Genomic DNA, 10,113 nt, shown 5'->3' with positions numbered 1-10,113 from the left:
CTAGCTGGATGCACGCCATGGATGAGGAGATGAAGGCAATTGAGAGCAATGGCACGTGGACCTTGGTAACCCGTCCTCCAAACCAAAAGGCGATAGGTTTGAAGTGGGTTTACAAGTTAAAGAAGGACACACAAGGTGCCATTGTGAAGTACAAGGCAAGACTCGTTGCAAAGGGATACGTACAACGTCAAGGAGTTGACTATGATGAGGTGTTTGCACCGGTTGCTCGAATCGAGACGGTGAGAGTGATCCTAGCTTTGGTGGCACAAGATGATTGGAAGGTTCATCATATGGATGTTAAATCCGCTTTCCGGCTACGAGAAGAAAGGCGAAGAAGGGAAAGTTTACAAGCTCAAGAAGGCACTTTACGGGTTGAAGCAAGCGCCAAGAGCTTGGAACTCAAAGTTAGACCGGAGTTTGGTCTCGCTCGGGTTCAAGAGACGTCCCCTCGAGCACGCAGTCTATACAAAGAACTCCAAAGGCTCAAACCTGCTAGTTGGAGTTTATGTCGACGATCTGATTATCACCGGAGATAGCGTACAAGAAATTGAACGTTTCAAGGCGCAAATGAAGAACAAGTTTAGCATGAGCGATCTGGGATTACTCAGATATTACTTGGGCATCGAAGTGAAGCAAAGCTCGGGAGAGATTTCCCTATGTCAATCGGCTTATGCGGTCAAGTTATTGGAAAAGTGTGGCATGTCAGATTGCTACGAGACACAAGTTCCAATGGACCAACGTCACAAGTTGAGCAAGCGTAGCTCAAATCCGCCGGTGGACACCACAATGTATCGAAGGGTTGTGGGCAGCCTAAGATATTTGGTGCATACCCGACCTGACTTGGCTTATTCAGTCGGGACCGTGAGTCGTTTCATGAAGAATCCGACAACCGAGCACATGAGCGCGGTCAATCAAATCTTGCGCTATGTGAAAGGCACCATTAATCTTGGTTGCACGTACAGAAAGGGAAAGGAAGGATTGATCCTTCGTGGATATTCAGATGGTGACATGGCAGGTGATGTTGATGACCGAAAGAGCACAACGGGCATGGTTTTCTACCTTGGCCCGAATCCGATTAGCTGGAATTCTCAGAAGCAAAAGGTGGTGGCACTGTCTTCATGCGAGGCAGAATACATAGCGGCAAGCACGGCGGCTTGTCAAGCAGTGTGGCTGAAAAGACTCCTAGCTATTCTTGCAAAGCAGAAGGTGCAGAAGGTGTCACTGAAGATCGATAACCAAGCTGCAATCTCGTTGTGTAAAAATCCGATTCATCACGAAAGGAGCAAGCACATAGGTACCCGGTTCCACCATATCCGGGAGTGCATTGAAGAAGGGTTGATCGAGGTTCAACATGTGAACACGAAAGACCAACTTGCCGATATTTTCACCAAGTCCCTCGGTCGACAGAAGTTCATCGAGATGAGGAGGAAAGTCGGAGTGCAAGAAGTGAAGTCAAGCAACAAGATTAAGGAGGTGAATGTAGAAGTTAATCATGTTGTTTCTTTAGGATTAGAAAAGAAAGTCAAACCGAGTCCTAGTAGTATTAGGATTCCTAGTCTTAGTCTATTTCCATAGTCCCCTGTGGACGTGTATAAAAGACACCCTAGGGGTGTTGATTGTAACACGAGAAAAACGAAAAGCAATACAAAGAAAAGGCTCGACACGGGCCTTTAGCCATCAAATCCATCGATCAGTTTTATTCGTGTAGCTAGTTACGCAAGTTCCGTCAAGTAGCCGGCCGAAGCAAGAATCGCGTAGGCACGCCTGTACAGCTGCATACGCACGTTCAAAAGCCAACAACACTCTCTCAAACCTTGTTGTTACTATAATTTTGTTTCTTAATTTTGGGCCTGCAAGTAGAAGGCTGGTGAGAACTGACTGTGGATCCACGTACCCCAGCGTGCCGCGGACGTTGGTGGACGCGTGGGACTCCTCCGCGACCAGCTTCGACAGGCCAAAATCCGACACCTTGGCCCGCATCTGCTTGTCCAGCAGGATGTTGCTCGTCTTGATGTCCTGGTGGATGATCGACGGCGTGCATCCGCTGTGCAGGTACTCGATCCCTGCATGCAAATTCAGGAATGTTTCCACATGTTCACAAATGTACTACTACTACCTGAATATATATATATGCTTTCCCGTCAGCTCACTCACTCACTCGCTTTCCCCGTCAGCTCATGGACCAGATTTCCCTCGCAAGGACCTACATCACGGTCGCAAAAGAAGCCAACAACCTGCAGTTCATGGCGGAGCTTCACGCGCAGGTGCGGAGGGAGCAGAGCATCCTCACGCGTGTCGCTGCCAACGGTGGCACGGTCGTCAAGGAGGATGCGGAGAAGGCGATCAGGGACATGGCCGTGTTGTTCTATCAGGCTCATCAGTTCTGTTACGATAGCGCGGTCACCATCTTGAAGCTGACACACCATCCACTCAGCTAATAAAATCCTCGTATTGCAGGTATCGTGGTCTCGTGGCCTGATATGTTTTCCTCCTATCGCAGGAGCAGTCGCAGGTGGAGCTCGAGCTGAGGCTGCTCGAGGCCCTCTAGTTCTACACTCCATCCAAACTGAAAGGTGTGGTGTTTCGCCCTACCCTTTCCTCCGCGTCAATTTTAGTGGTGGTTTGTCTCCTATGTGCTGTAGCGGATAGCAGTAATGCATCTTGAGTGACTAGATTGCCATGTATACTACACAAGTAGTTAGATTTGCAGTCATGACTGGCCCATTTGCTAGTCTTGTAGATAACCAGCTGAGAGACATTGAAAGAGAAATCATTGATTAAGCCTCCATGGTAGTGTAGTACCATGTCCTCTCATTTGATTAAATAAGTTCAGTGCTGCACACGAAGATCTCTATTTTTTTCCTGTGATGGGCCATACCATCGACTGAATTATGTAATGTTATGATTTTTATGATAAGGGTTTCAACTAAAGTAGGCTGACCGGGATCCCTTCTTTATATTTGCGATTGAATATACTGTTAACTTTAAATAAGTACTAGCAAAAGGGTCCGTGCGTTGCAACGGGAGAAAATAATACCACACGTTTTTAATTTTTTATAATCATTTTGATTTATTAAAATAATAAGCTAACTAACTAATGTAGTGAGTCCTATCCTATTTTGTTCAGAAATCAACCCGTTCATTGTTAATTCCACCATGATGAAAAATTGAGCGGAACAAACAAAGCAAAACAAAGAGGCTACGTGAATTGATCAATGGACTGTTATCTTATTTCACTCATGGGGTAGAGAATGTGGGATCAGATGACAAACTGAAGGTGGTGTTCCATTCTCTGTCTCTACAAACAATACAATCTTACATTCAATAAATTCATTCATCAGCAAACAAATCCTCACAAAACAAAATTTCTTATCGGTGCTTGGCACACGGTTGGAGGCATGGGGAGGGGATCTCACCAGATGATGAGTTCCTGCCGAAGGAGGGGATACGATGAGGGGAGCAAGGGTTAGGCGCCTCTATCTGGCCATAAGGAGTCGCCGTTGCCACGCAATAACCTCGAAGTTCCCCGTGTGAGCCATGGAGGCCCGCTCCACCTGCAAGTACTTCGCTCCGCCGCGCCTTATCCGCGCGCCGCCGCTTTTCTGCATCTTGCAGACGCATCATCCCCAGTCACTGTAGTTGTCACGTTGATTTGATCCAGAAGCTGTGCTCGAGCGCCGAAACGGGGGCAGCAAGCGGGCAGAGGTACGACCGCGGAGGCGGGTGGGTTGAGATCGACAATAGTGGTGGTTGAGGTCGGCCGCGGCGGCGAGTGGTGTGTCAGCGGCCTAGGCACATGCCAGGGTGGACCAGGGTGGACGCGATGCGCTCGAGCGCCGCAACGGGGGCAGTGAGCAGGGAGAGGTACGGCCGCGGAGGCGGGTGGGTTGAGATCGGCAGCGGTGGCGGTTGAGGTCGACCGCGGCGGCGAGTGGTGTGGCGGCGGCCTGGGCACAGGTCTGGGTGGCCCAGGGTCGACGGGAGGAGACGATGCGTACAGGTATAATTTTTGGAGCGAATTATTTTTTCCTTTTGCGTTGCAGATAAATGATGGAGCGCGGGTTGGATAACAAAAATTACAAGGGCTTTTTTATAAAAATATCGCGGTGGGTTTTCCGACGGAAGCAATAGCCGCTTTATTATTAGGTATAGATTTAGCTATCTTGGTTGATCCCTGCCTTTTAAGAAATTTGTGATTATATTCATAAAAGCATATACTATTATGTGAGTATGCATTTTGGAATATATTTGTAAAAGCATATTCTGTTTTGGAGGAAAAGAATATATTGTTAACTTTAAATAAGTTGGTGATTCCTCCTTAATAAGTTGAAGTTACCTTTTCTTTTCAGCTGCCGTTTTTTAGAAGACATTTGCTCAAAATTGGAGAATGACTTCAGGATATCTTTGGAGAATGACGTTACCTCTTGCTCAATTTGTACACTTGAATTAATTCTAGTTCTTGATATTTTCTGATGCATTTCTTAACGAAAAACTATTTGCAAAGGTTAGTGATGAATGTGAAGAATATGCTCTCAGTCCCTTGCCTTGGTATCCATGCAATCTTGCATGGCATTTGAACTTATCTCGGAAGCAACTGAGGAAAAATCCGGCATTTGAAAGGTAGTAAAATCGCATGATGTTTATTTTAAAATAATCACTCTGATGACATTGTGTAACCATCTATCTTCATGTTGTAATCAAAGTTCTCCATGCACCAAATATGTGTTTTTAAATTCTGCAACATTCCTGCGTGAACGGACTCTTGTGGCATATATCCAAATTGTTGCATTTGTAACACTCATATACTAGATCATGTTTGATCCAACTCTCTCTTTTATGATTTGCTTTAAAATTCTTGTACCATTTATAGGTAGCAAAATCTGTCATACAGTTCATTTGGGCCTTTAGTTTTCATGAAATCTCTTAGGAGATTTTAAGGGTGCCAATTGAAAGTAGGAATTACACAGAATTAGTGCAGATTTTCAAATTGTGCAGCACATCAGCTACTCTTTATGTGTATAAAATAAGTCTGCCTACTAAACTGTGGAAATTTAGAGAGCACTTAGTTTCATCACGTGCCATTATTAATATGATGTAATACCTACTCCGATGTATGAATCTGCTCCCATACTTTAACATCATCCCTTTTAATTTTGGTATATGATGCATGCCACGTTACTCAAATACATATGCATCATATGATTGATCTTCTCTTCTAGGCTGAAGCTTCAGCGCAGCTTTTGGAAACCATGGCGAGGCAAAGACATTCAAGGTGGATTAGCCGATGCCAGCAACTGCGACTGGAAAAACTATCTAATTTTTTTTTCTCATAAGGCCCACATTTTAAGATTGTAATATTCTGCATAAAAACTATCTAAAAAAATTCTCATTATAAACTAGCACTTTTCATATGATACTAGCCCGTGCAAGTGCACGGGTCGTCGACTAGTATCTTTAATTTGTCCAGAATAACTGCTGCAAGTTTGATACCCAGAACTCTTTTTTAGTGGTGAAATAGTGTGTCCAGTAAAATGTGCAAATCATCATCAACATCATATGCAATGCATAGTTTACTTATGTGAATATAGTATTTACATGCTCTCTTACCTGATGGTGGTGCTTTCCTCATTATTGTGTGCTTATTTTGCATTCTTTCTTATGGATCCAAACTGTTTCTCAATACATCCATTATCTTTCAGACTGAGATGGAAGAGAAGATGACTGCTCCTGTACAAGAAGGCGAAGAGCGAAAGTCTCATGTTTCAGTTGTTGCGGAAGTTCTTGAAAAGACCTCGATGACGCCTAGAGGGGGGGTGAATAGGCTATTTAAAAACTTCTTCGGATTTGGCTTGAACCTAATGCGGAAATAAACTAAGAGGGTACTTGTCAAGCACAAATCCTAAATGCACTAGGCAATGCAACGTGTATCAACAACACGATCTACCAAGATGGACACAATACAGTTACTAACAAGCACAAGTAAGTTACACAAACTTACTTGACCTATATCACACGACAAGTAGGTGAACAACACAAGACACTAGATCACACTATATCAACACGATGTATCAAGGGATGCAAGTATGAACGTGTGGATATAGAGGGTATGCTTGAATGATTAATCTTGTACAAGAAATGACCAACACAATATAATGAGCACAAGCAATATGCAATGTATGTATGCTCAAATAACACAAGTAAACCACAAGTAAGGAGTTAGGGTTAAGGATAACCAAGGTCACTGAGACGAAGATGTATCCCGATGTTCACTTCCTTGGAGGGAAGCTAGTCACCGTTAGAGAGGTGGATGTTACCACAAAGGCACACCAACGCCACGAAGGCTCACCCTATTCTCCCTTTGAGATAACACCACGAAGGCGTTTCTCAACCACTAGTGGTAAGCCTTTGAGGTGGCTTCCAAACCCTCACAAACTTTTCCGGGGGAAATCACACGGATTGATTCCTCTCCGAAGAACTCCTACCGCCTAGGAGTCTCCAACCTCCAAGAGTAACAAGATCACGGGGAATGCTCAAAACTTGCTCAAATCACAAATAGCTTGGGCTGAGAGAAGGAGAGGGAGACAATCTATCTTTTGATTGGAACAACTCTCAAAGGGGCTCACAAATGCTCTTGGGATCTAAGATTTGGAGTGAGGAAATGTGTGTGAGGTGGAAATGTGTTCTTCTAAGGATAAGGCTATGTTGGGCAACCCTCTCACGAAGTGGGAGGGGGGTATTTATAGTGGGGAGAGAAAAAGAGCCGTTGGGGACACTTTAAGTCACACAGGGTCCGGACGTCCGATAGTTGTCGGAAGTCCGGGCGTCCGCGAGGGGTCGGACGTTCGACAGGGGTAGGTCGTCCGAGGCCTGTAGATACGACTGAAACTATTTTGAATTAAAAAGCGACCGGACGTCCGACAGGGGTCGGTCGTCCGAGACCTATAGATACGACTGAACCTATGTTGAATTTATCAGCCACCGGACGTCCGGAGAGGACCGGAAATCCGAGTTATACATCTCAACTTCTACTGGTGGTAGGTTCCGGATTTCCGACGGGTGTCGGACGTCCGGAGGGAGCCGGATTTCCGAGATATAGAACTCAACTTCTACTGGTGCAGGCTTCCGGATTTCCGGGACTTGGCCGGACATCCGGGCCTCGGAAGTCCGGAGGGAGCCGGAAATCCGAGTTATTATGGCTCTGATTACTCTGGTATAGGATTCCAGATTTCCGAACTAGTCGGTCGTCCGGTCCTCGGACGTCCGGAGAAAGCCGGATGTCCGAGGCACTGGTTCTGTTTTCAGATAACAACAAAACAGTGGAGATGTGGTCTGAGCAGAGAGTGATGATGTAGTTTGAGCAAGTTCATCGCAAAACCTGTGATCCCCTTTTAATAGTGCGGGATCCCTAAGGACTCAAGAATCATAAAAGAGTACTGATGATCCATACTTGAGTGTATACTTTTATTCGCTGATCATCACTCCGCACAACTAACGTCAAAGGAACTGATACCTTGGAGTTAGCCCTTTCACCTGAGCTTGATGTTGTTGTTCCTTCTTGGCTCAAGTTGAAAGCAAGACATGATGAAGTCTTCAAGTAGCTTTCCCATACATAATGCGGAAAGCCTAGCTTATGTATTCATCTTCATTTGTCCACCATGTGAGCATCCACAAGAATCAAGCATGTAGTGCTCAGGAATGCTTATCTTGATCTTGTCCTTGTTAGCACATGAGGTTGTCCTTATCAACACATGATCATTGACAATAGTTTCAATGATATATTCGTGTTGATCCACTTGAACTTGCACACCACAATCTTGATGACGATCACCACTTGACGTCATCCTTCATGGGTTGTATGAGATCATCCTTTTGACGCAAGCCCAATGGAAACACACATAACCCCCACATAGGAGTCTCACAAAGACCATGGGTTAGTACACAAACACGTAATGGACAATGCTTACCATATCATGGGATCACTTGATCCCTCTCGGTACATCTTATACGCTTTGTGTGTTGATCATCTTGATTTACTCTTTGTCTGAGATCTTGATCAACCTAGTGTTTCTATGACCATTCTTTGGATAATACCTTGAATAACATCTTGGTCATCATATAAACTCCTTGAACCCGATAGATGGACTTCAAGAAATGCCTATGGACAAATCCTATAAATATAACTTAAGGCAACCATTAGTCCATAGAAATTGTCATCAATTACCAAAACCACATATGGAGATATATGCTCTAACAATCTCCCCCATTTTGGTAATTGAAGACAACCACTTCAAGAGAGTTTATATAAGGAAATAAGCATAACCAAGCGCACACATACAAGGTAATAATGCATGTGTGCAAGATGTAAATGCTTACGCAATAAATGCAAAACCCTCTAAACATATCCAAAGTAAACTCTCTAAACTTCTCCCCCATTGGCATCGATTGCCAAAATGGACGACAAGTTTAGAAAGCCAAAATAGTAGGTGGTCCTCCAAAAAGTGTGTACTTCTCAGCAAATGAGTGCAGAAAAATACACAAATACAATGATAAGTAGTTGGAGGAAAACAAACTATATTGAGGACCCAAAGATTGCAAATAAAAGGATCGTATGTCACAAAGACATACAAAGATGGAGGCAAGCAATCAAAGAATTCCAGATGGAACAAACAATCATATGGTCCTTCGAACCACATGAATAAAAGATATTACGATAGAAGCAAGCAATCAAAGAATTCCAGATGGAACAAACAATCATATGGTCCTTCGAACCACATGACTAAAAGATATTATGATAGAGGCAACATAGTGCTTTATCAAAAACTAGAGAAGCTCCCCATGATTTGTGCACTAATATGAGATTTTTGTATTTGACACAGGTGCACAAAATAGGATCGTTGCTCCCCCAGAATTAATAGAAACACACAACGAGTGCAAGAAGATAGATGAGAAAATAGGCATATTAATTGCCCAAAACTAATGGTTGAGCACCATGTAAAGGAAGCAACTTAAAAATAAGCTCAACAAAAGTAATGTGTGTGAGTCATGGCATAGCACTTGAGAAGACTTAAGATAAGGATGAGCATTACTCATCAACATAGTCTTGATGAATATGAGATACAAAGTGAAGACATATCATTCCCACACACACATACTAGAAAATGGGTTCACAAGCTTACTAATAAACAAAATAAGAACCAACGCTTGTGACAACCCATTGTGAAGATAGGAAGTAAGAATCTTGTCAAGAGGAGGGATACTAATTGAAAATGGCAAAACCCTCATCAAGACAAGCATGAGGAAAAATAATCTTCACGGCCAAAGAGTGCACCAAGATGTAGGAAAATAAGATACGCACTCAAAACAAATCCTTTCACATTGCCACCAAAAACCGAAAAAGGAAATGCAGCGATGGACGTGAAAGAAAAGAGGATATCAATTAGAGATGTAACTTCTCTCATGTGACCAAGATTCTAAGTAGAAGACAATCATGATGATATATATATATCCACAAACAAGGATGTACACACGAAATGGTTACAAGAAGGAAGAACACTAGATATCCAGAAGGGAAGTCATAAATATATCAATGAGATCTTTTGCTTGGAAGCATAGCACATGGCCTAATATTTTCCTATTGTATAATATGAACTTCCAACATACGAACATCAAAGACATCCCAACTAGTAGTAAGACATCATCGTTCGGATCCTTTGAGAAAGCAAACGAGTACTACAAGAATGAATCAAGAGATTCATGCCATGATGCAACCTGGAAAAGAAAAGACAGGTTGGGTCCTTTGCAAGAAAAGAATGCATGAAGTGGATACTTGTTACCGAGAAAACATTGGAATTATGTAGTAGATAGTTGTTCTTTGATCATCCTAACTTGGCTCCAATAATCACATGGTCTCAACATCTTCCTTATAGGTGAGCCGAGCATCCAATGCATCTCCAGTTGTTCGTGAAACAACAAAAACAAACAAAATGGTGCCCAAACTCATTGGGACCAAAGAGTTAGAAAACCAGCAATACATAGGACAAAACTCCACATACATATGTGCATATAGATATGAATTTGAATTTCATGCACACTTTAGCCAATTTGTGACAAGTT

This window comes from Hordeum vulgare, chromosome 6H (assembly GCF_904849725.1).
Source record: "Hordeum vulgare subsp. vulgare chromosome 6H, MorexV3_pseudomolecules_assembly, whole genome shotgun sequence".
Taxonomy (NCBI): Eukaryota; Viridiplantae; Streptophyta; class Magnoliopsida; order Poales; family Poaceae; genus Hordeum; species Hordeum vulgare.
This window is presented reverse-complemented; position numbering follows the sequence as displayed.